Here is a 27,455-nt window from a genome sequence, read left to right on the forward strand (position 1 = left end):
TTTGTAAAAGAAAGCAGATTCATTCTCAAACTATCTGTGAGACCCAGTAATAACTGCATAGTTCTTCAAACTACATAGAAAAATAAGATATAACAGCTCCTGGCCACATAACATGAAAGCACTACTGAGCCTTCGGTCTGAATTTTTTCACCTCCATAAGCAACAAGTTTGGCACAACTGGCCACATTTGGTTTTTCACCAGCTCTCACCTTAGCAAATGTGTCTGCTGACAAAACATTACACTTTGAACCAGTGTCTACTTTGAACTTGGTGGATTTACCATTGATCTGGACATTTCAAAATACCTAATTTTTTGCCAGTAAATCTACTGCATCAATCTTTTCACCAATTACTAATACACCATCCACATAGAAAGTAGATTGCTACTTGATCAACTTGCTTTTTTAACTGACCCTTCTTTCACAGTGTGAGGCTTACTTGATCTGCAATTTTTTTGAAAAATGTTCCATTTTTACACTTGTGGCATTGCTGACAAAATGCTAAGCATTTTTCTGTTTTAAGCTCATGGTTAGCACAACAATTGCAACAGTTAACAATAAAGCTTGATTTGGGTTTTGCTGACTCACCCTTGTCTGGACTGATCATGGTCTCTTTACTGAGCTAGTCTTGGAACTTGGTAAAAGATTTCGGAATCTCCCAGGAAAACTTGCAGGGGTTGCAGCTGCCATGTGCTTAGGCCAAACAGTCACATGCTGCATGCTGTCTACATTTGCTCTGGAGCCTACTGAAACTACGCTTTTATCACTTGCAAGCATATTCATGTGTCTTTCTGTAACTTCATGGATTTGACAAATCTCAGTAACTTTACTCAGCATTAAATCACTGTCACAAAGCAAAATCTTTCTCACTGTAGCACAATAAAAAGCACACATTAAGTCACCAAACTTATAGATTTGAGCTTTGTTTCTCAGGTGAGTAATATAAGCTGCAAAAGTTTCTCCTTGCTTTTGACCTCTTGTGTAAAACAAATGCCTCTCTAATGTAACACTAGTCTGGGGGATTGCACATTTCTCTAAATTTGTGCTTGAAACACTCGTGGTCTTCCTTTGATTCTGCCTGTACAATATGACAATTTGACCCTTACCTTCATATACTCAGTGCTGGTGCATACACAAATGAACACTGTCTTTCAATATCCTCTGACCCAGCTAGGTTTAATAAAATGAATGCCCTGGTGCATGCATCTTTGTCAGAATAAGCTGCTTGTATGAATATATTGTATTCTTGCTCAAATATTCTCCAGTTCTCTGCAATATTCTGATCAAATACAAGTGGTGATGGTTTTCAAAATCAGTCTGCCATGCCAGCAAATTATAGTAAACACAATGCAACCAAGTCCCCTTGTAACTGTACGAACATGCACACATATACATATACCAGAAATTTATGGCAGTACTTGCAACTATGCCAATAGCACAACATGCCTCATATGAATAACTAAATTTTGCGAAATACATTGCTCGGGAACTGTAACCCTCTGGAAATTTTTGTACTGTAAAAGTTACTTATCATCATTTTAAGAAACATTTCAAATAACTGCACTGTGCGAATAAACTGGGCAGAAGAAGCTCAGAGCAAGAAACATTTTGAAATAACTGCACTTTGTGAATAAACAGTACACGGCATACTGAAATTTCCCCCAAATGGCTGTACTTTGCTAAATAACTCTGTATAGTGCAAGAAACACTCTGTAATGGTGGCTTTTTGTGAATAGACACACCTAGCACAAGAGACTTTACAAAATGGCTGTAACTTGACTGCATTCGACAAAATAGTTGCACTTTGCACACAACAATTTTTTTCAGAATAAATGTACAGTAATAAACATTCACTGTAAGCACTTTTACACACTTTGAGATACTTTGAATAACTCTAGTTATGCTATTGAGAGTATTGATCAATGCAAAATAGTAATTTATGCCAAAAACACAGTAATTTGCCAAAAACATGCAGTTGCCTTGCTGTATTTATGCTTAATGTGCCCTTTGTGTCCTTTATTATTTTTGTTTTTCTCATTTAATCTCTTTTCATGCCCATTATAATTTCTTGTGCTCGTTTTAACTTAAACACGCTTGTTTTACTTGAAACATGGTTGTTTTGCAATCCTGAGATAATTCTGTGCCCTTTATATGATTTTCTAATAATTGTTTTGTCAAATAGCTTAATTTCAAAACATTTTGTTTGATTAATAAATGTTTTATGCTACCCGTTTGCTTAATAAATGTCTCTGGGCTATTCATTTGCTTAGTAATGCAATCTGTGCCCTTGTAATGCTCTGTTTCATTTTTTTTTATAAAATAAATCATTGGTGCAAGTTTTCATTATCTTTAGTTCATTTCTGGCCCTTTTTTTGCATTTGTTTCACTTAGTTTATCTTCACTGTTAACTCTGTACCTCGTGGCTCTGAAAAGTTGTCTCTAGAATCCCAGTTCTAACACCATGTCACTCTCTAGTCAGGATGAAGTAGACAAACATTGTGGGTTCTCATTCAAGCAGCTTTATTATATACAAACAAATAAGAAATGAGTCTAAGTAACTTTAAATTATATACAAATTAGCTAACATACATATATATGTTCACACTCTGGCTGTATTTTTCAAAATGGCACTGAGGCTAGCATGTGCTTTGCTATTTATATGCATGTTCAGTCCTTGGAAATGCTTCTTAAAGGTACAGCACACAAGTTATTCTACAGTGTGTCTGTGTTATACCTTTAAGAAGCATTTCAAGGTTGGCATGTGCATATAAATAGCAAGCATCTGCTAGCTTTAGTGCCATTTTGAGAGTGGAGCCAGAGAGTGAGCATGTATGGGTGTAATAGCTAGTTTGTTTATAGGTTTATCTAAGTTAAAGTTATTAAGCCTCAGTCCTGATGTGTTTGTATATGTAGTGCACCCACAGGTGTAGCTGAAGAGATACGGGTTCCTTCCTACGTGACTCTGGTGACACCCCAATTAGGCCTAACACATCAAGGTGGCAAGAGGGACAGATTTTATTCTAGGTGACACATCTAGTTTAAAAAGGCAATAGCACAACCATAAACAAATTATTTCAACAGTGCACCAGTTAGCAATAAGACAAGGTGAGAATATGCATGCAATGAAAGCATACAGTCACCCTTTTCCCCAGAACTCAACAGAAGAAAGTCTTGACATTCAAACATGCACAAAGAAGGCAATATCAATGAGCAGTAAAGCTTTATAATGTAGTAATACAAACACGGGAGAAATGCAATGTCATTAAAATAAAAGAGTCATAATACAACAATACAGATATGAGAAAATGCAATGTCATTGAGCAGCAAAATTCTTAAAGGTAGCAGTACTAACATGGCAAAATGCATTATCATTGAACAATAAAGATTTATAGTGCCACAATACAAATATGAGAGAATGCAATGTTATTCATTAGTACTAACACCTTCTACCCCCTTTTGATCAATTCTAAACAGATCAACTATGAAACACTCTATTATACCTTGTTCACTGGCCAGTGACTACTTACAGTTTTGCTGCCGGCATGATGGGGCCCAAGTTAGAGCTCATATGGATCCCAGTTATTTGTAATCCATAAAGCATTAAAGGGAGGAACCACAATCTTATAAAAATATAAAATGATGGCCAGAGCCTCTTACCACTCAGTCGAGAATATCCTAGTGACCAGGTACCATAGTTCCTCTGATGAGAAAAGTAGAAAATCACCTACCAGAACTCTGGTAATCATCTATGGCTTCTTGGTACTAGGCCCAAGGGAACTCCTTTTCTTGCTGAATCATAGCAGGAGTGGAACTACTGGTTTCAGACTTCTCTCCTAATTCCACAACATACCATATCCAGGATTTCAGCAAGAAACAAGCACAATCTGCTACTTCACTTCCCTGTCCCAAAACACTAGAAAAGAAAATCCAGCCATGCTGCAAGGCCCTTTTTCCCTTCAGCTATGTGTTTCAGTCTTCCCTCCTTCAGCTAGTGTTCCTGACAACCTCTTTCACTTTTGAAATTGTCTTTTAAATTCCTTAAAAGGAGCTCCACATTGTGTTGTAATGGAAAACTACAGTCTATTACTTCTACATGAAATACAGTGGGAGCTACACTCTCCCCCCCCCTTGAAAATCTTGGGTCCCCCCAAGTCAAAGGTAGATTAGCAGAAAATATTTACAAACACTAATGCACCATCAACTGAACAATATTGTTGCATTCAAAAGATACATTCCACCAAGGGTAATCAGCCTTATGCTTATCTTGGGATGGGGTGTCACCACTGGAGTACAAGGCATAGGGATTATGAACGCAGACCCTCCAATGAGCTGTGGTCATAGGTTCCTGTGTACCATGTCTCAAACAGTTATAGGTAAGTCTCTGTGGGGGCCGAATCGGTCTCTGCAGTTTTGGTTCAGAAGAGACAGCTAAGGAATTTTGCTCGGAAGGTTTGTCACTCACATCACATTCAATGTCTAGTTCTTCAGTAGGCATATTGTCTACTTCTAAGATCCACTCTTGTATAACTTCACTTTCATTTCCCATAATGATATGACTATCATCAGTACTATTTTCTGAAGTTTGCATAGCAGGGCCTCCATCAGTATCAGGTTCTGTAAGAGGCACAGAAACATTACTTAGTCTGTTGTTAGGTCTGGACTGCTCAAAATGATAAGGAATGAATTCCGGTGTATTTAAATTGAGATTACAGCCCATGGGGTCTTGAACATCCTCATAAAAAAGCCCACTGAAACCCCAGTCATCATCACTTTCCTCCTCTCCTTCATCAGGAGGAAGCATAGGCTCTTGAATATTGGAAAGGATAGTTCCTCTCCAATTTATCCTTCTGGATCTCCTTGAGTTAGGCTTCCGCTGAGCCATTCTGGGTTCCGGATTCATGAGTCTCACTGATTTTGCCAAAGGCATTAAGCTGTTTCCGTGCCAGGTTTTTATAGGTCCTTCTTTCCCCTCAGGAAAACTTGATAGACAGGGATATTAGGTAGCTGAGAACAAATTATGTAAATCTCATATCCCCAGTGGTCAGCTAGTTTATGCTTTCCTTGTAGTCCCAAATTTCTCAAAAGAACTCTGTCCCCTGGCTGCAAGTCATGCATCTTTACTTTTTTGTCACAGTGAGCCTTGTTTTGCTGATGTCTTTGTCCTGTTGATTTTTCAGCAAGCTCATAAGCCTGTCTGAGGTTCTTCTTTAGCCTCTCCACATAACTGCCATGAGATTGCACTGGTGTAGCATCAGCTGTGACTCCAAAAGTGATGTCAACAGGAAGATGAGCTTCTCTTCCAAACATTAGGAAGTAAGGCAAGAATCCTGTAGCATCATTTTAGTACTGTTGTAAGCATGCACCACTGTGGCTACATGTCTACTCCATTGACTCTTCTTCTCAGCAGACAGTGTCCCCAACATGTCTAGTAAAGTTCTGTTGAAATGCTTAGGCTGAGGATCCCCTTGAGGATGATAAGGAGTGGTGTGGCTTTTTTGGACTCCCAACAGAGTGAGTAGTTCATGGACAAGCTTGCTCTCAAAATCACGTCCTTGATCAGAGTGTATCCTTTTTGGCAGGCCATAGTGTACAAAGAACTTCTCAACTAGTAGTTTCACCACTGTAATAGCTTTCTGTTCGTGAATGGGAAATGCTTGAACATACCTGGTATAATGGTCTGTCACCACCAGCACATTACTGATCCTGCCTTCATCTGGTTCAATGCACAGAAAATCTATACAGGTCAGTTCCATGGGTCCAATACTTTCAATTTGACCCCAATGAGGCAGCTCTGGTCTGCAGAATCCTTCTCTGAATGCAATGAAGACATGTACGACAATAATCCTCAACATCTTGCTTCATGCATGACCAGTAGAACCTGTCTCGTACCAGACCCATAGTTCTGTGATAAACAAGATGACCATGATCATCATGCAATGACCAGTGTAATAATTCTCTATACTTCTGAGGAAGCAACAATTGTCATTTTTCACTGCCGATTGCACTAGTAGATCTCCTATATACTAGTCCATTCTGTATCTGGTGTCTGTCCCATTCTTTGGCCAAAAGTCTTGCCAGATGATGAATATCCATGCAAAGCATATTAACTTATTTCTTTTCTAAAGCAGCTACCACCAGCAGACTTAAGGGGCCTTTTCTTTGATCTCTCCTGAGGTCACTGTTACTCAAAGCTGGTAGTGATGAAGCCTGTAAAGTGACCAGATTATAGTAAGCTTGGGGTATGCTTGCTTCCAACAAATCCAACGTCTGGGCCCAACTTTCAGTGTGTTGATAGCAGGTTGCAATCTGACACATAGCTCTCACCCCTGGCACTGGAATTTCCACCCATTCATTGTTGAGGTGTAAATCTCCCTTAGGTCTTCTGGACAAACCATCAGCATCTCCATTTTCATTTCCTGGTTGGTATTTCAAACTGAAATTATAGTTGCATAGAGCTGCTATACATCTGTGGTCAGTAGCATCAAGTTTTGCAGTGGTCTGGATGTATGTCAGAGGATTGTTGTCAGTCTGCACTTCAAATTCAGCTTCATAGAGATAACCATGCAGGTTGTCCACTACTGCCTGTTAAGGCAAGCAATTTCAACTTGTGTGCAGGGTAGTTTCTTTCTATGGGGGATATACTCCAAATGATAAAAGCCACAAGTCTCAGCTTCTTGTCATACTCCTGGTAAAGGACTCTTCCTAAGCCATCCATGTTAGCATCCACATGTAAAGTGTATGGATTTGTTGAGTCAGCTTATGCCAGCACAGGGGCATATGCGAGGCAATACTTAAGCTGTTCAAATGACTCTTCACACTCAGGAGCCCAATGACTCTCGATGAGTTCTTTAGCACCTCTTGGTCCCTTAGGCTTTTTCGCAAAGATATTTTCATCAGTTTCACCTGCTTTCTCATCATTTCGGAGCAAATGGTTGAGGGGTCTTGCTATCTTTGAAAATCCTTCCACAAACCTTCTATAGTAACTGCAGAACCCCAGGAAATAATCCAGCTCTGTGATAGTTTTGGGTCTGGGCCAAGATGTCACCACTTCAACTTTGCTGGGATATTTGGACATTCCATTTGCAGACATTACATGTCCCACATAGGTCACTGAAGGTTGGAAGAACTTGCATTTGTCCAATGATAACTTCAGGCCTTCCTTCTCAGTCCTGTCCAATACCTTCATCAGTCTTTCTTTGTGCTCCTCTAGGGTCCTCCCAAAGACATAGATGTCATCCAGGTAGACTAATAATTCCAGGAGATGCATGTCTCCAACTGTTCTTTTCATGATTCTCTGAAGTTGCCGATGCATTTGATAAACCTTGAGGTAAGCAATCAAACTCAAAAAAAACCCAAAGGGGTGATGAAAGCAGTCTTCTCTTTATCTTCTGGGTGTATAGGGATTTGATAGTATCCACTCCTTAAGTCTAGCACACTGAACCACTTACTGCCCACCAGGCAATTTAGAGCATCTTCAATCCAGGGACTTGTGTACTGGTCGGGAATGGTTCACTGATTCAGAGTATGATAGTCAACACATGTGAATTGATCCATTCTTTTTCCTGACAATGACAATGGGAGAGGCATATGGACTTCTTGACACTCAAATTATCCCTGTGGATTTTAGTTCGTCCAAATGTTTTCTTAAGTCCTCCAGGTCTCCTGGGGCTACTCTTCTGGAATGTTCCCTGAAGGGCCCGTCCTATTTTACTCTTATTCGGTGTTCTGCACCTTTTGCACAGCCCACATCTAGTTCACTAGTAGAAAAACAATTGTTCTTTTTCATTAGTAGCTCTTTAACTCTGGTTAGCCACTCAGGGGGCAAGAGACTACCTCCTATCTCAATATCTTCCAGCTTCAACTCATTGGCTCTGCTCTCATTCCTTGTCAACACAGAAGCAGGTAAGGGAGTGGCAGCATAAACAATTCCCAAATGCACCTGTGAACCCAGGACAATGGGAGTACTTCCTTTATTTTTCAACCCCACAGGAAAAGTGTCATATGGATGCTTTAACTTGTCCACAGGCCAAACCTCTGGGACTAGTTCCAGCCCTGGTGGCAAGTCACTTTCTGGATTCATTTCCATCATGATATGAGAGGAAACTATTTGTCCACACATCCTCACTTAGGCTCTCAAGCAGGTGACCTGACCAGAATGAATTATATGCTCTTTCCCAGACAGGGTCCACACATGACCAATTTCATCTTTCTTACTATCTTTCCCCCTTTGAAGGGCACAGAAAACTGGTCTCAGGAGAGGGTGTAGTGTTGGGTGTTCGTGGGTCAACTGAGGCATTAGCATTCTTCTGATGAGTTCAGTATTTGTCCCCACTAAAATAGATGCTGAATCCTTTCCTTTTGGCCTGGGGCACACAACAGCAATTGTTTCAAAAACTTCTGTTGACCCAACAACTGAAGTGGAAAATTCTAACTTGAGTGAGACATGACCATCATATGGGAACTTCATGTCACTTAGACCCCAGCTCTCCAAATCTTCCAACTTTTCAAGTGGCAAATGTTTTAAGTATTTTTGGTAGAAGTCTCTGTACAGAATGGTGATTTGTGCACCAGTATCCAACAGTGCTTTACTATACACTCCTTCTATTTCTACTGACATGACAGGGGACGGTCCCAGTAGGCTATTGGGTAGTTTCTGTTTCCAGTGTTGTTCAGCTGTGTGGCAGTCAGCATGTGGTTGAGGTACCGCCAGTTAACCTCACCATTTTAATGGATAAGACTCTTGCTTAGTAATGCTTTGCAGTCCGAGATGCTGGGATTTTGGTTGAGATGGCTTTCCAAATCAGTTGTTCATCTCAGATGAGCTAGAAGTGTGCATAGTAGGTAGTCTCTCTCCCCTATTAAAAGGGTTAGTATGGAAAGGAGATCCAGGATGCTGTCTCTTGATGTTAGATTTTATGGAGCTCTTTGTAACTGGGAACTCAGCTGGCTCCTTCACTGAGGCCATTTGAAGTTTCCCTGCATTGCACTAGCCAATAATAGTTTGTTCACTCTTTTCAAGTTCTCTGCATTAGGACACTGTCGCTTTATATGCCCTGCATCTCCACAACAAAAACAAAATCCAGTAGGAACTCTGAGCTGATTCGGTTCTTCCCTGAGTCCTTTCTTGGATGTTTTAGCTGATGTATTCCTCCCTTCAGCTAAAGTTACCACAGTATTCTGCAATTCTGCAACTGTCTTGGTGACTTGAGCTATGGCGTTGGTCAGGGAAGACACCTGCAACTGTGACACTTCTACATTGCGGACACTCTGGGCCACAACTCCTGTTTAAGTAGTGAGCACAGCTATAGGCTCCTGCTGGTGTTCACTAACTGTTTTAGTTGCTGTTGAACACAGATATTTGGCTTCTAACAGGACTTCCTCTTCCCTCACCTCTTTAACCAACTGAGAATAAGTTAGAGTCTCTTTCCTATTTCTCATCCTCATTTTTCCACACATTGGGGTCCATAACTTGAGCTCCCTGTAAAATTTGTCCGATCCATACTTGGTCAGCTACTTTTGGATCCACCCCCTTCTTTAGGATGATCTGGTGGAGCATTTTATCTAATTGCTTAATGTAATCAGATAGTTTCTCACCAACTTCTTGGTATGTATGTTTAAACTGATACAGCTGGTCAGCAGTGCTCTCCGTCCTTCTAAACGCATCCTGCAGTACTCCTAAATAAACCTTGGCCATGCAATCTTGCTTACCCATCCTTAGGTTGCATATGGTATTCTCAGCTAGTCCCTTTAGACTTTCAGCTATCCGCTGCTTCTTCTGAGATTCTGGAATATCCCACTCCTCTAGGGCTTGTGAAGCCTGATCCATCCAGGATTCAAAATCTTCCTCTCCCTGAATTGCGGGTTGTTTGGCAGAAAACAAACACAATTTGCGGTAACTAAACCCAGTGAATGGCTGTGTAGGCTTTAAGCATTTTTCTAAAATACTTCCCAAAGCATTCAAAACTTCAGACCCTATAGTATTCATGGGAAGTGAAGCTGCAGCTTCTGGTGTAAGGTTCTGACCTACTTGGGTAGCTTCCACAGGTATTTTCTCTGTTGCTGAGGTAGTGCACTTCTCAGGGATTATCACACGGACTGCACTCTTACCTGAAATTTGTACACTCAAAGGTATGTGCTCATACACTAAAGGACTTTTCCATTCTAATAAGGCCAATGTGCTCTGCTCGGTAGGGTCCACAGTGCTGTCCAACAAAAATCCACACCTCACAACTGGCAAGGATCCTGTGACTTGATGTATTTGCATATCTGTCCATGTGACCCCTGGCAAAACCAGAACTAAGCAATGCTCGGACTGAGCATTGTGCTGTTTGCACCACTTAGCGGCTACTTCTGAGTTCATGTTTCTGCTGGATTTGCTTTCCACACATACATGGGAACAGGGTGGAGTCCAAGGCAGTACAGAAAATCCTGGACGAGCCCCAAAATGTAGCGCACCCACAGGAGTAACTGAAGATATATGGGTTCCTACATACCTGACTCTGGTGACACCCCTATTAGGCCCAACATACCAAGGTGGAAAGAGGGACAGATTTTATTCTAGGTGACACATCTGGTTTAAAAAGGCAATAGCACAACCATAAACAAATTATTTCAACAGTGTACCAGTTAGCAATAAGACAAGGTGAGGATATGCATATAATGAAAACATACATTCACCCTCTTCCCCAGAACTCAACAGAAGAAGATCTTGACATTCAAACATGCACAAAGAAGGCAATATTAATGAGCAGTACAGCTTTATAATGCAGCAATACAAACACGGAAAAAAATGCAATGTCATTAAGCAATAAAGAGTTATAATACAACAATACAGATATGAGAAAATGCAATATCATTGAGCAGCAAAATTCTTGAAGGCAGCAGTACAAACACGAGCAAAATGCAATGTCATTGAACAATGAGGATTTATAATGCAACAATACAAATATGAGAAAATGCAATGTCATTGAGCAGTAAAGATTCTTTAGGGCAGCAGTACTAACATGGCAAAATGCATTATCACTGTACAATAAAGATTTATAGTGCCACAATACAAATATGAGAGAATGCAATGTCATTCAGCAGTACTAACACCCTCTACCCCTTTTGATCAATTCTAAACAGACCAACTATGAAACACTCTATTATACCATGTTCACTGGCCAGTGACTACTTACAGTCTTGCTGCTGGCATGATGGGGCTCAAGCTGGAGCTCATATGGATCCCAGTTATTTGTAATCCACAAAGCATTAAAGGGGGGGCACAATCTTATAAAAATGTAAAATGACGGCCAGAGCCTCTCACAGCTCCGTCGAGAATACCCTAGTGACCAGGCACTGTGGTTCATCTGATGAGAAAAGTAGAAAATCACCTACCAGAACTCTGGTAATCATCTATGGCTTCTCGGTACTAGGCCCAAGGGAACTCCTTTACTTGCTGAATCATAGCAGGAGTGGAACTACTGGTTTCAAACTTCTCTCCTAATTCTAAAACATATCATATCCGGGATTTCAGCAAGAAACAGACACAATTTGCTACTTCACCTCCCTTTCCCAAAACACTAGAAAAGAAAATCCAGTCATGCTGCAAGGCCCTTTTTCCCTTCAGCTACATGTTTCAGTCTTCCCTCCTTCAGCTAGTGTTCCAGACAACCTCTTTCACTTTCGAATTGTCTTTTATATTCTTGAAAAGGAGGTCCACCATGTGGTGTAATGAAAAACTACAGTATATTACTTCTACATAAAATACAGTGGGAGCTACATATATAATAAAACTGCTTGAACAGAACCCACAAAGACTTGTTTATTTCATCCTGACTAGATGACCGACATGGTGTCAGAACCAGGATTTCAGAGACTGCTTTAAAGAGGTATGAGGTACAGAGATAACAGTAAAGGTAAACTAAGAGAAGCAAGCACAAAAAAGGGCCAGAAATGAACCAAAGATAATGAAAACTTGCATGAATGATTTTTTTTTAAAGATAAAATGGAGCATTACAAGGGCACAAACTGAGAGAGCTGACATGGAAAAATGTTACATGGTCTTTGCTGGAATAGTACCAGAGAGCATTTAAAGACTATAAGCAGAAAATTACCAACCCACCTACATTAAGCTACTATGATGTCAATAAACCAGTAGCTCTTTCCTGTGTTTCTTCAATATTTGGTCTTGGCACAGTTATTCTTCAAAAAACCAAACTAGTAGCGTATGCATCTAGAACTCTTACCCATACTAAAATGCAATATGCTCAAACTGAGAAAGAACTTTTGGCAATAGTATTTGCATGTTCAAAGTTTCATGATTATATCTATGGTTGAGCTATTCAGACTGAAACTGATCACCATCCTCTAGTTACTATTCTAAAGAAGCCCATGTATTCAGCTCCAGTGAGATTACAAAGAATGATGCTCAAATTGCAAAAGTACAGCTTCAAAATGGTCTATACAAAAGGCATATTTCTTTATCTGGCTGATACCTTATCCAGATCACCCAGAAATACAATGGAACAGCTTCATGCAGAGATTTTGACTTTGATGTCATGGAAGTGTTTAACTTTTCTACCACAAGACTTGATGAGCTGAGAGATTATGCAAAGATTGATCCAATTTTGCAAAAGTTCTATCACTACATTAATGTTGGATGGCCATCAAAGCAATTTAGTATACCACCTGAAATGCAAACGTATTTTCCTGACAGAGATGACATGTTGATGGAAGATGGCATTATTTTCAAAGGTCCTAAAGTTGTTAGTTCTACTTTCTTACAACATGAATATACCCAGATTTTGTATCATGGCCACCCAGGGTCCGTATCCATCAAAAGGAGGGTGAGAGAACTAGTATTTTGGCCTTCTCTAGTAAAATACATTGATAAAGAACTTTCTTCTTGTTCAATATACAATAGTACTAAACCACATTTGCAAAAAGAACTACCTCATCTAAGTCAAGTTCCTGAACTACCTTGGTCAACAGTAACCACTGATATATTAAAGTGGAACAATCAGTATTACTTAGTGTTGGTAGACTCTTATTCTAACTGGTATGGAATTGATTTACTACCTAATCTAACATTCACTGCTGTTATCACCAAGTTGAAACATAATTTCTCAGTCCATGGTAGTCCACACAAAGTTATTTCTAACAATGGTACTCAATTTACTAGCCAGATGTTTCAGAAATTTGTAAAGGAATGGGACTTTGTGCATGTTACTAGTATTCCAGAATATCCACAGTCAAACGGACTAGCTGAACATGGAGTACAGAGTGCAAAGCAATTACTTGAGAGGTCAAAGCGTGATAATACTGATGTCTTTTTGAATTTATTTAATCTCAGAAACATACCCCATGACGATATACTTGGCCCGCCTGCTCAGAGACTTCTATCCAGGTAAACCAGAACAACAATGCTAATTAGTTTCAGTTTGTTGAGGCCTAAAGGTAAGAAAAACAGGACAGTTAGAGCCCAATTATTCAGAAAGCATTCTTTTCAGAAGTCCAGCTATGATAAATCGATTAGATTTCTTGGTCCATTGAAAGAAGGAGAGACAGTGATGATACAAAGGCGAATGGTTTCAACTGGATTGGTCAAGTAACAGTATATGTACTCAGCCAAGATCCTACATCATAGAATCTGAGGGTGTGAAGTACAGGAGAAATTGCAGACATCTTCTTCCTGTATCAGAATCAATATTGCAGCATTGTTCCTGTGATGCAGACTCTAGATCTCAAAGCAATCCAGACAATGTTCCTCTTGCAGAACGTGTCTTAACTTTTGCTTCCATTCCTGATGTTTCTGATGTACTAAAGGTTGAATATTCAGCAGAGACAGTCTCAGTTGCTAGACCTAATTCTAATTTCTATGTCACACGATTTGGTCATATTTCCAGATGTAGTGTGAAATACACAGCAACCTGGACATAACTATCTATATGTATTTAGTTATATATAATTGCATGACAAAGAATTATTTGTATTGATTACATGTCAGTTAATGTCATCAGTATTGCATGACTGATTTCTCAGATAGGTAGGGAATAGTGTGTGTGTGTGTGTGTGTGTGTGTGTGTGTGTGTGTGTGTGTGTGTGTGTGTGTGTGTGTGTGTGTGTGTTGTACCTTTAAAAAGAATTTCAAGGTTAGCACTTGCATATACAGCAAATATCAAGCACGTGCTAGCTTCAGTGCCATTTTGAGAGTGCAGCCAGAGAGTGAGCATGTATTAGTGCAATAGCTAGTTTGTTTATAAGTTTATCTATGTTAAATTTATTTAGCCTAAGTCCTGATGTGTTTGTATATAATAAAGCTGTTTGAACAGAACCCACAAAGACTCGTCTATTTTATCTTGACTAGACGAGCGACAAGATTGTTTGAGACAAACATTTTATCAATATCTGTTTGTGTTCCACATCTATATGAGTAATGGGTTAATTGAAGTGAGTTTTTGTTTTCCTTAGCTCATACATATAGCCTTTAAATTCATTAGAATTACAACATTTCATTAAGTGTTTGGCTGAAGATGTGATTCTTAGTTTTCTATCTGCAGTGGAATCTTTGTCTGATAAAATACAATTAAAATTACCAGCCATTATGACTTCAGCTCTCATGTAATAGGCTATAGTATCTAAGTAATTTTTTTCATCTTTAGCTCCAACACCTGGAATCCAATAAGAGTTCATCAATGTATATAGTTTTCTGTTCCACTCAATTATACAATGCAACATAGGTATCTTTTATTTTAGGCATTAATGGTGAGTTCTTCCATTAAATGAGTGTGCCTCTTCTTTTAGCTTAAAAGCCAGAACCTGCAAAAACCAAAGAACAGGACAGCATGTCACCTCACAGCAAGAGGTTCTCTGGTTAAATTGTTGGCTGGGGTGCCTTCTGTGTGCAGTCTACATGTCCTCCCTGCTTTCTTGTGGGTTTGCTCTGGTTTCCTATCATGTTCCAAAGACATGGGTCTGGAGTGTTTCTCCCCAGGCCTCTGCTGAAAAATGGTGTTGTTCTAAGTTGGACTTTCCCGGTAAACAAATGTTAAAAAAATATATATAAATAAATAAATAAATAAAATTCTTTAATGAAAGTTTATTTACATCTTAATTAAGTAAATATGTTTCCTGTAGAAATGCTATTTGAGCTTTATGTAATTGCAAGTATTTGAACAGACTTCCTCTCTTTACTGCATTATTCAATCTAATAATAGTAATAGGTATGCATTTTAAATCAGACATTTATATAAGTGAGAAAAAAGAAACAATTACCCCATGTGAGAATCAAACCTGTACCTTGTGCCCATAAGGTAAACACCTTAACCAACATGCTAACATCCCTCTCCAGTAGACATATTTATATTCTTTAACTATATACATATTTACTTATTCTGATCTCTTTCTATGTGTATATTATGCCTTATAGTATTACTATATTCCTCTGTTTTAAATTTTAGCTATATTCCGAGTGTAGAGTGTCATAACAGAAAAAGAAGTTATGTACTTACCAGAATATTCCATCTGTGTTGTCTATTTTCATTCTTCCTGAACTAATGGAATGACATCCAATCCTTGGATCTGACTCAGCAATTTTTTCTAGCTCGTAGCCACCAACAGTCTCTCAAGCTCCTTCCCTACCCATAATGAACCACCCCTAACATCACTCAGATCTTGCTTGACAGGAAGCCTATAAAAAAAATGCCATAACTGGAGTTCAATACAAAGAACATAGGTGTCCTGAAGTACCACTTTCCTCCAGAATTCAGTTATGTAATATGGAGGGGGCTAGAGGGTGGGTAGTTGAGGAAGAATGAAAACGGAGAACACGGATAGAATATTATAGTAAGTACACATGTTAAAATGTAAGTGCATATGTTAAAATGAAGCAGATCTAAAACACAGTGCTGTTAACTGCTCACCATCTTGGCCATGCCTCTTCTCCTGCTGCTGATTTCTTGACATGCATCACATGTCTAGTGTCGTTACTTCAAAGAGAACTGTAGTTGAGGTACTAGGAGAGTTCTTTTTGTTTTAGTAAACTTCCATTCAGTTAATTTTGTCATCTGTTCTTTATGCACCATCTCCTATGTGATAGAGATATGCTCTGCTTAGAATGGCAAACAGAATTGGGGCTACTGTAGTTCAATTATAACAGCTACCACAATGCATTGGGTTGCTGCCCAAGGCAGATATCTCATGTACAATACTGTTTCTAATATTAGACTTGGGTATTTTTTTTATTACAATTTAAACAATAAGAGTAAACAAGCATGAAATGTAAGATATTGAAATGTGGTATATTAATGCTACGGATGCAAGTTGTACATGTGATTTTGATGGTGCTCATTACTCTATCCCAGGAGCTACATTGGTACCAGCCATAATGTACATGTTTTTTATTTTTCCTGCAGTGTTCATCCTCATTGTCAGTGGGAGTGGCTCTCTATAACTTTATTATGCTGGTATTCTTGTAAAGGCAATATCCTACTATGGCAAGATGACAAAGGTTGGTATTATTGGTGCACATACTGATGAGAAGCATTTGGAAAGTTATGATGCATACATAACGCGTTCCAAACTGAGCAAGCAACTTTACTCATATTAGCAAAGTCTGTGAATGATACTGGCTCTGTGTCTATCCTTGGGTTTTAAACCTGTAACCCTTCCTTTTTCCTTTTGTACACTGTGGGCACAGTTAGTCCTGCTGGGTGTTAGAAGCATTTTTTTTAACATCGTAATATTAGTCAGAGGTAAACCACCAGGTATACTCTAGCATGCTGCTGAATATCTCTGGTTGTATTTTTAGTTTATTTGAAGTTTCTCTTGATATATTTCTATAGGTTATTCTGTAGAAGTAGCAGAAAAGGGAGATCAATACTGTTCAGAATTGTTTAGTTTAATTCTAATATGTTTCATTCATTTATGAAAGCAGATGTGTTATAGTGCTATCCTCGGTTATGAACATATTGTTAATTTAATATGTTATTATTTTGACATGGAATGTTAACGGACTGCCATAAAGAAGAAAAAAGTTAAAATAAATTGTACCTTTTTCTGTCTGTCTTTCTGTCTTTCTCTCTCTCTCTCTCTCTCAGCAGGTATGTATACATTATGAGATGCTGCTATTCTAGCAATTACTTAACTACTTCAAGTTGAGGGTAAAAATAATAGAGACCACAACAAGGTAATGGTGGGAAAGCTATTATTTTTGCCAGTAGCCACCAATGGGCAGAGAAAGGGGAATTTGCTGATGGTGTGGATGGGGTTGTGCAGAATTACATCATTTTACTGAACACATTTGTCACTCTCCTATTTAGGACACATTAGAAGAGTCTTTGTGTGTTCTGTTTAAGCAGCTTTATTTTTATACAGACATATTACTCTAAAGGCTTACTGACTTTAACTTAAATAACTTACATACAAACTAACAACTGTAATCATGCATGCTCTCTCTCTGGCTGCTTCTACAAAATGGCAATAGGGATCATATATGTCTGTAATTTATACCTGCACATATAGCCTCAGATGCTTCTTAAAGATGTAGAATGCATATTGCACTCTGATCTATACCCTCCCTCTTTGAGAAATAGATCATGCAATTTGTCATGAGATTATATGACTTGCAGAAATCACAGGTAATCCTTAGTCATGCATTATACAATAATAAATACACATGTATATACAATCAGGTCCATGTTTCTGTGTATTTCACACTAGGCTTAGATATGCATCCATATTGTGTGACATAAAACTGGGAATTAGATTTAGCAAGTAGTACAGTTTCTGTAAAATAATTGACCTGTGGAATGTTTGAATCATTTTCTGGAATGGAATCAGAATTTTGAACACATTCTGGTCTGGAAACTGTGTCTGATTCACTCTTAGACTTAGGGCCTGCATCACAGAAACAATGCTGTGATTGCAATGAAGATGATGATGATGATTCTGGTAAAGGAAGAAGATATCTGCAGTCCCTCCTATACTCCACACCCTTGGAGTCTACCAAGTAGGATCTTGGCTCAGCACAGTTACCTGTAATCTGTCCTATTTGAGCAAAACCTTTTGTTGTCTGGATTCATACCATCTCTCCTTCTCTCAACAGATGAAGTAATCTGCTCAATCTATCGTAACTAGATTTCTGGATATTACACTTCTTAAACAACTGAGCCTTGATGGTTTTATTGTTCTTGGGTTTAGGCTGCAAAAAACTGGAAGAAATAGGTAGCATTATTCTAGTTTGCCTGGAAAGTGGTCTTTGAGCAGGTGAGCCAAAAATATCATCACGGGGGTATATTTCTGAGATTAAGCAAATTCAAGAACACATCAGTATTGTCACACTTTGACCTATCAAGTAATTGCTTTGCACTGTGCACTGCTCTTTCACCTAGACCATTGGACTGAGGATATTCAGTACTACTATTGACATATACAAAGTCCCATTCTTTCACAAATTTCTGAAACAACTGGTTAGTGAATTGAGTACCATTGTCAGAAAACAGTTTGTGTGGACTACCGTGAACTGAGAAATGACATTTCAACTTAGTAATAACACCAGTGGATGTTAGGTTCAGTGGTAGATCAATCTCAATCCAATTCGAATAAGAGTCTACCAAAACAAAGTAGTGTTGATTGTTCCACTCAAAGATATCAGTTGATACAGTAGACCAAGGTAGTTCAGGAACTGGACTTGGCAGAAGTGGTTCTCTTTGTAAATGCGGTTTAGTACTATTGCATATTGATCAAGAATAAAGTATATAATCAATGTCTTTTGGTAATGAAGGCCAAAATACTAATTCTCTAGCTCTTCTCTTAGTGGATGTGGACCCTGGATGACCATGATGCAAAATCTGGATATATTTTTGTTGTAAGGAAGCAGGAACAACAATTTTAGGACCTTTAAAAATAATGCCATCTTCCATCAACAATTCATCTCTGTAAGGAAAATAGGTTTACACTTCAGGTGGTACACTAGATTGCTTTGATGGTCATCTGACATTAATACAGTGATTGAGCTTTTGTAAAATTGGATCAGTCTGAATGTGATCTCTTAAGTGTATCAAGTCTAGTGGTAGAAAAATTACACACTGACAGCAGTGTTATCTGCAGAAATGTACTCTGTGTCAAGCTGTTTTGTTGTATTTCTGAATGATCTGCATAAGGTATCAGCCAGATAGAGCAATTTGTCTTTTGTGTAGACCATTTTGAAATTGTACTTTTGCAATTTGAGCATCATTCTTTGTAATGCACATTGGATGACACAGTCTTTTAATGCTTTGTTCAGATCTCTTGGGTAAATACATATTCTGATTTTGTCTGAGCCTTTTTATGAGTGGCTACCATGGACGACACCCATTCAGTTGGTTCTGTGACTGGACAAATCACACCTTGCTGCACCATTTTATCCACCTGAGCTTTACCTTTATCTTGCATAGCTATCGGAACTCTTTTTGCTGGTCTGACTACTGGAATGACCTTTGGGTCTAACTTCATGGAATACACAACTGCAAGTTTGCCTAACTTGTCATCGAAAACATCAGCATACTTTGAGAAAATGGAGAAATTAGAACTCGGAAATGCACTTACATGATGAACTTCTTTAGCAAAAGAAAGCAGATTCATTCTTAAACTATCTTTGAGACCCAATAAAGATTGCACTGGTCTTCAGACAACATAGAATAGCAAGTTGTAACAGTTCTCGGCCAAATAACATGAAAGCACCACTGAATCTTTGGTTTGAATTTCTTCACCTACATAAGCAACAAGTCCCGCACTACTGGTTACATTGAGTTGTTCATTAGTTCTCACTCAAGCAAATGTGTCTGCTGATATAAAATTACTCTTTGAACCAGGGTCTACTTTGAGCTCTGTGGAGTTTCCATTACTCCAGACAATACAAAATCCTTCCATCTTGTTAATAAGTTCAATGCATCATCTCTTTCACCAAGCACTGATACACCATCTGAATAGAAAGTGGACTGCTTCAGGTCTACTTGATCAACTTACTTTTTTGTGCAAACTTTCTTTACAGCTGTGTGAGGTTTACTTGATTTGCAAAACTTTTGGAAATGGTTCCATTTTTTACACTTGTGACATTGCTGTCCAAATGTTTAGCACTTCTCTCTTTTAGACTCATGATTCGCACAACAATTGCGACAGTTAACACTAAAGCTAGATTTGGGTTTTGCTGATTCCTGCTTGTATTGCACTCAGATAGTGCTAGCTCCTTTCTTAGAACCTTCTGGAAAAGCCACATGCCTTCTTTGGAAACTGTGTAGCTGCCAAGTGCTTAGGCCTGATCCTGTTTGCCACATGTTGCATACTATCTGCATTTGCTCTGGAGCCAACTGAAATCATGCTCTTGTCACTTGAAAGCATACTTGTGTGCTTTTCCATCACCTTGTGGATTTGACAAATCTTTATGGCTTTGTTCAACATTAAATTACCATCATGAAGTAAAATCTTTCTCAGTGAAGCACTATTGATACCAGATATAAACCTGGGGCCGGATTTACGAAAGCTTGCACGGAGTGCAAGAAGAGTGTAGGAGCTCACAGAGGCAATATGTCTGCCGTGCGATCCAGGTACAGCCGGCAGGGGCGTGCACGAGAGCTGCTAAAGCTACTCTTGCACAGACAGCATCATGGTATGCAAATTACCTCATTTGCTGCTGATAGCTATGCAAATTAGGTAAATTTGCAATCCAGGAAACACTAACCTGTCCGTGGAAGATTAGTGTTATCTGCAGAAATGTACTCTGTTGGTAACGGAGTACCGTTCTGCAAATAGCTAAACTGAGCTATGACAGCTCCAAATAAAGGATGCATACAGTTGAGGAAGCATGCCAATGGCCAAATATAAGGCCATTGGCATTTATAAATGTTTAAAATTATTAAAATCTAACTTTTGTTTTTTCCCCGATTTCCGATGTTTAAGTGTAGCGCAGCACCTCGCAAATGTTCAGCGCTTTAAAAAACAAGAAAATAATTTAAAAATAGCCAAAAATAGCCATTTTCATTAAAAAGCTTATCCTCCCATGCAGGTGAATGACAGGCGGAAGATAACATGGCCACTGAGTAGTGGTTGCTAAGGGGGGGAAGCTCAGTGTGAGAGATGTAACCATGCATTAGTAGGCAATCCTATGCAAATGAGGATAAGGATAGTGAATCCCAATTTTCCCCAGCATGTGAGCCATGTCACAAGAGTGCAAGTGTAGGAGTAGGTGAGTAGTACAGTAGAATATAGGTAACATCATGAGGGGGGGGGGGTGTCAGAAAGGCTGTAAGCTAATTGGAGCGCAGTGTCTTGTGTTTGCCCTGAGTTGCTCAGGATTGCAAGAGGCGTGTCTACAGTTGTCCTTTTTGAAAACCAGAAACCAAAGGTGCACACCATGGAAACATCTGAAATTTCTTGCAAACATGCACACAGCGTGTGTGCTTGTGTGTGCGCGTGTGTGCATGTTTGCGGGGTGCTGCTCCGAGAGGAAACAGAAAGGGAAAAGGAAGGAAAAGAAGTAGTAGGAAGTTAACCAAGGAGAACTAGCAGAGCTGCTAGGTGAAATATATCAGAATCAGCCAATTACACAGGCAGCAGACTAGCCCAGCCCAGCCCAGCCCAGCCCAGCACTTTATACTCTGCAAACAGCATTCTTTCCTGCTTTTTCCCAAGAACTCTGCAACACTGCAGTATACAAAGAGGGAAAGCTTAAAAACTTTAAAGTCAGACAAAATGTTAGGGGCTGTTCTTGCTATCATAAACCAACATGTGCAAGGTGCTGAGGGTGGTGATGTTGTGAATGCTGCTGAGCAACCCACAGTGAGGAGATGGATAAGAGTGTACAGATCCAGGGTAACCTACCAGGGGCTACATGAGCTGGAGATAGTGGAGCGCTATAGGGTGGACAGAGACCTCCTGCAGCAAATTGTTGAGCTGTGCCGGCGATGCCTCACACACAGAACCAACAAAGGGGAACCCATCCCAGTGGATACCAAGGTATGTGTTGGCCTAAGAATACTAACTACAGGTACCTTCCAGAGACCAACTGGTGATATGATGGGGATTTCACAGGCATCAGCATCCAGGGTACTGCACCAGTTCCTGGATGCCATGTCAGCACATGTCGGTGAGCACGTATATTTCCCCAATTCCCGTGAGGCATTGGCCAGCAATATGCATCTTTTCCACCAAATAGAAGAATACCCTCAGGTTGTGGGTGCAATAGACTGCATGCACATACACATCAAAGTACCACCCGGTGAGCGGGATAGGGTCTACATCAACCGCAAGGGCTTCCCGTCCATCAACTGCCAGGTCATGTGCGATGCCCAGGGCATAATAATAATGTGTGTGCTGGCTGCCCTGGAAGCTATCATGATTCCCACATCTGGCATCTGATGCAGCTGTACCAGAGATTTGCCAATGGGTACATCCCTGATGGTCACCTAGTGGGGGATGCTGGATACGCACTGGAGGCGTGGCTGATGACACCCATCAGAAATGCACACACACCCGAACAAGAATTCCATAATGAAGTGCATGCACAAACAAGAAACATAATTGAGTGTGTGTTTGGGATGCTCAAGTCACGTTTCCAGTGCCTGGACATATCTGGTGGAGCCTTGCAGTACTCACCAACTACATGTACCCAAATTGTCATGGTATGTGCCATGCTACACAATATGATTCTGTGGAAACAGCTGCAGCAGGAATAACATGGGGCAGGTCCAAACAGCCCCCCACCATTGCCAAGGCCTGCACAGGCACAGCATGACTCGGAGGAGGAACAACCTGAGCCTGCCGCAGTAGGCAGAAGGAGGTGTGCCCAGTATGCCCTAGCCTTGGCAAAGTGGCAACGCATAGCACATACACTGACTCAGTAGGAACCCTGAAAATGACACCTCTCTCTGACTTGCACATACAGCAAAAGGGATGCTGAACTTGACACTAGCTGTTTTTAAACATGTATAGGGAGTGTAATATGTGCATCTGACATAGCCAGCCCTGCAGCACCACCTGAGGCATGAGTCCCTATTTTAAGCAATATAAAGCACTGCTAAGCAAATTTTACCAGTATTGAGCATATTTACATACAATTGCGCATAGCTGTGCACCCCGCTAACTAGTGCAATGTCGGGCAAAGTTGGCCAATGTTGGGCAAAGTCGGGCAAAGTCGAGCAAAGTCAAGTAAACACACTCACACCTTCTTTACTGATCCTTAACCAGTCCAGTCTGCCTAGCAGGAAAATAAAAAGAAGTGACAGGGCTCGAACTCAGGCTACTGTGCACTATAGTCACAGTACTGAACCACTAAGCCATGACAGCATTGCACTGACACAGACACAACTTAAGTCACTCACACATACCAGTTGGGGGGATCACATACCTAACAGTCACAGCCAGCAGTACAATTGTAGACAAACGCAAACACAAAAAAAATGCTGTTTCATGCCCTCTGAAGAGGTATATGAGTAACCTCCCCCCAGCCCTATGCAGACAGATAACAGCAGGCCAGGCAGTGTGATGTGGGTTGGGTAGGCTATGAAGTCACAAACTAATATGCATGTAATTGGAAGCTAAGGTCTGTTGTACAGTGATATGCCTCAAGCCAGTATGATAGGCACCAGTACAGACTGAAATGGAGTACCTGACATAGCAGTGCAGGCCTAGTAAATGTGTATAAGTGTCAGGTGTACTCCTCATCCTATGTACACCCACAGTAACAATCAGGTGTGCCCCCCGGGTAGAAATGTACAAATCATAGATGCCCCCCCCCCCCCCCCCGTATGTGGAAATGGTGATAAGTCTATGCAAATTGACCATGGAAGCCCTGCAGACACAGCATGCTTCCTGTCGATGTACAACACAAAGGTGAGCCCTGAAGTAAAAACCAACTTGATTTTTCACACACATATAGTATATATGCCCATAGTGGGCATGTTCACACACAAACAAATTTCGCAAATTTCAGTCAGCAGCATACTGAAAGGTCATACTGGGCATGCTCACACACAAACAAACAAAGCAAATGTCAGTCAACAACATACTGAAAGGTCATACTGGGCATGCTCACACACCTAAACAAACGAAGCAAATGTCAGTCAACAACATACTGAAAGGTCATACTGGGCATGCTCACACACTTAAGCCATGTCTGAGTACTGCAGTGGGCCACACATATCTGGCAGTTGCAGTTCTTACTCCAGACACTTGTCACTATTCACCAATCCTGCCTTGCGCACACAGTGATATGAAAACCGACCCATATAATATATTGGACCCCTGTCATAATCAAACTATGTACTACAAGTACTTAAGTTGTTCAAAGAAAGTGAAAATGCAAAGAAGATCAATAAATCTCCGATCAGTATCATCAAGAAACAATGAGCACTCATAACATTATCCAAGTCATGTTCTGGCAAAAATATTGCCAAACAGTCCATAAAGAACCATGAAGCTTTCTTTCGCTATGTCATAAATATCAATGCAAACTCATATATGTTCTGAGTCAGTGCAAAGTGTAAATGAATAAATGTATATGACTGACATTGCCAACATCTTGTCAGACAGGTTCATACATATTTACCCCCCTCTCACTGACCAAAGGGCCCATTACCATACCTGGAGATTGTGAAAACCCAGAAATCACATATACAATGGTTAAACAGCTCTATCCAAACCTAAAAACACGGCATCTATGGGATGGCATGGTTTCCCTGGCTGTGTCATATGTGAACTCCAAAACAAACAGACCCTGCACTTGAACAGTCTGTTGAGACTCACCCTCTGTACAGGTTATGAAACTGTTGAATGGGTTACAGCAACATTTGGCACACTCCAAAAGTGTTGGTGCATAACAGACCATGGGAACTATAGTCTTATAAGCCTAATAAGCCTGATCTGCAAGGCCATGGAGTCCATCATTATGGAACTCATAAACAGAGCTATTGGGAGCCTACAAACACCCAACCCTACCCATTTTGGTTTGGTCAGGGGCAGATCATGGTTCCTAAACCTGCTAGACAGTTTTCAAGGCAGTTACCCAGGACATACATTAATGAAATGAGCTACACACGGCCTACATAGACCTTGAAAAGCCCTTTTCCAACATCACACACCCATGTCGCATCCACAAAATCAACAAACCATGCATAAACACATATGTCATCTGATGGATTGTCAACTGGGGCACAGATAGATTCCACAAAGTAAGAAATGTGGTCTCCCTGTTGGACTGTAAGCTGGTAACAACTGCTGTCCCCCATGGCTCAGTCCTGGGAACCCTCCTGTCTGGTGTATACTTTTCAGAAATACAGTCAAACACACAAGGGCTATGGTTAGCAAAGTTTGTGGATGACTGCAAAAAGGTTGTCATAATCAATGCTTGGGACAACAGAGACATCCTTAAAGAGAGTCTCAGTCAGACAGATGTGGTTTCAAAATTATGGCCTTGAGCTACAGTCATACAAATACCACATAGGTGCCAACACCCTAAATATGGAGGTAATAATAAGGGATCTATGGACACATTGTGGATAGTCACCTCTACTTCCAGAAACACATTCACAAAGTGGTTAGAAAATCATGCAATGTGTTCCCACAAATTGCCAAGGTCTTTGCATGTAGGTCAAAGGAGGCTCCCTCTACTCGTCAGTCATCAGACCCATCAGAGAGTATCACGGCACAATTGCGATGGATCTGACCAGGCACCTTCAGCAGCTGGAAAGACCACTGAAGTACCTCAACAAGAGGATTACTGGCCTCAGAACAGCTGCCCCATGCAACAAGACTGAAGTTAACTCAATCTGTACTCTGTTGCATACTGTCTACCCAGGCAATCTCTGCCCAACAGACAGGTCCATGTCTAATGCAGAACTGATGTACATGCTCTATCTGAAGTAAACCCAAGCTCACTGTGCCACATGTTCTAGGGATATCATCATCACAACAATAAATAGAACATGTTTGAGGAATACATTATTAACTCAAAGACTTCCCTTGCTTTGGAACAGGCTCCCAGCCTACATTAAGCTGAGTCCCTCACTGACACTCTTCCAGAGGAGCCTTGATGAGTGTATGTGAAACTGAACTGTCACACCATGGATCACTTCATCAGTTCTACTACACAGAGGCCTAGGGAACTAACCCCATGTGTGGTGATAGCTGCACACTCTGGCCATACTGATAGATGCCTTCAAGCAGATAGCCTATTACCCACATATGTACCTATATATATATGTAGGGGGAACACAGTATAATAAGCCAAAGATGGATGGACAGAAATGTGTGTAAGAGGGTGACCATAACAGGGAGCCATCCAAGACTGTCCCACCCAGCACACATCCCAATGGCACAAAATACATGAAGTGCACATCTCACCCACTGTACATAACAGCCACCAGTATCTGTAAGCATGACAGTGTATGTGGTCCATGTGCCTACTGTACAACATGACTGTACAATGAAGTACACATCTACTATCCGTAGACATGTACCTGTCACATAGATTCATAGGTATGTAGTAGACTATCTTCACGAAGGCATATATTAGCCTAGGTGGAGGTGGAGCATGCTTTTTGGAGACTACTCACACCCCTTAAAAGTGGTATACTCATCTTTGTCAAGTCTCATGATGTCACCATCTTACAAATATACCTGTGGAAAGATGAAATCCCAGTAATGTGTCTAGCATGTTGTGTAAATGCGTACTGCTGTCATATCATAATGTAGTTAGGTAGGGGTTTCAATCCTGCACTTGCCAACTGTGTGCGTGTCTCCCTGCGAAGGAGCAACCTTTTTGGAGACTATTCACACCCCTTAAAAGTGGTATACTCATCTTTGTCAAGTCTCATGATGTCACCATCCTACAAATATACCTGTGGAAAGATACAATCCCAATAATGGGTATAGCGCATCATGTAAATGCATACTGTTGTAGTATCATAATGTAGTTAGGTAGGGGCTTGAATCCTGCATTTGCCAACTGTGTGTGTCTCCCTTGGGAGGAGCAACCTTTTTGGAGACTACTCACAAACTTAAAAGTAGTATACTCATCTTTGACAAATCTGATGATGTCACCATCCTACAAATATACCTGTGGAAAAACCAAACCTTAGTAATGTGTATAGCGTGTTGTGTAAATGCATACTGCTGTAGTATCATGATACCATAAGGTAGGGGGTTGAATCCTGTATTTGCCATCTGTGTGTGTGGCTTCCTGGAGAGGAGCAACCTTTTTGGAGACTACTCACACACCTTAAAGGGGGTATACTCATCTTTGACAAATCTGATGATGTCACCATCCTACAAATATACCTGTGAAAAGAAAAAGTCCTGGTAATGTGTGTAGCGCATCATGTAAATGCATACTATTGTAATATCATAATGTAGTTAGGAAAGAGTTTGAATCTTGCACTTGCTGACTGTGTGTGTGTGTGTGACACCATTGGCCAATGTAAAGTGGGTCTTGATTTTTCTAGT

At 40.3% G+C, this 27,455-nt stretch overlaps 1 long non-coding RNA gene across 1 annotated transcript in view; it reads left to right on the plus strand.

Annotated features, from left to right (window-relative positions):
• Window positions 1-27,455, plus strand: part of LOC122802112 — a 181,610-nt gene that overhangs the window by 99,818 nt on the left and 54,337 nt on the right. Inside the window, exon 2 of the long non-coding RNA XR_006364893.1 lies at window positions 16,394-16,488. This is a non-coding gene — a long non-coding RNA (uncharacterized LOC122802112). The remainder of the gene's footprint in view (window positions 1-16,393; window positions 16,489-27,455) is intronic.

Source organism: Protopterus annectens, chromosome 5.part0, assembly GCF_019279795.1.
Source record: "Protopterus annectens isolate FY-2018-M chromosome 5.part0, PAN1.0, whole genome shotgun sequence".
In the NCBI taxonomy this organism is placed as follows: Eukaryota; Metazoa; Chordata; order Ceratodontiformes; family Protopteridae; genus Protopterus; species Protopterus annectens.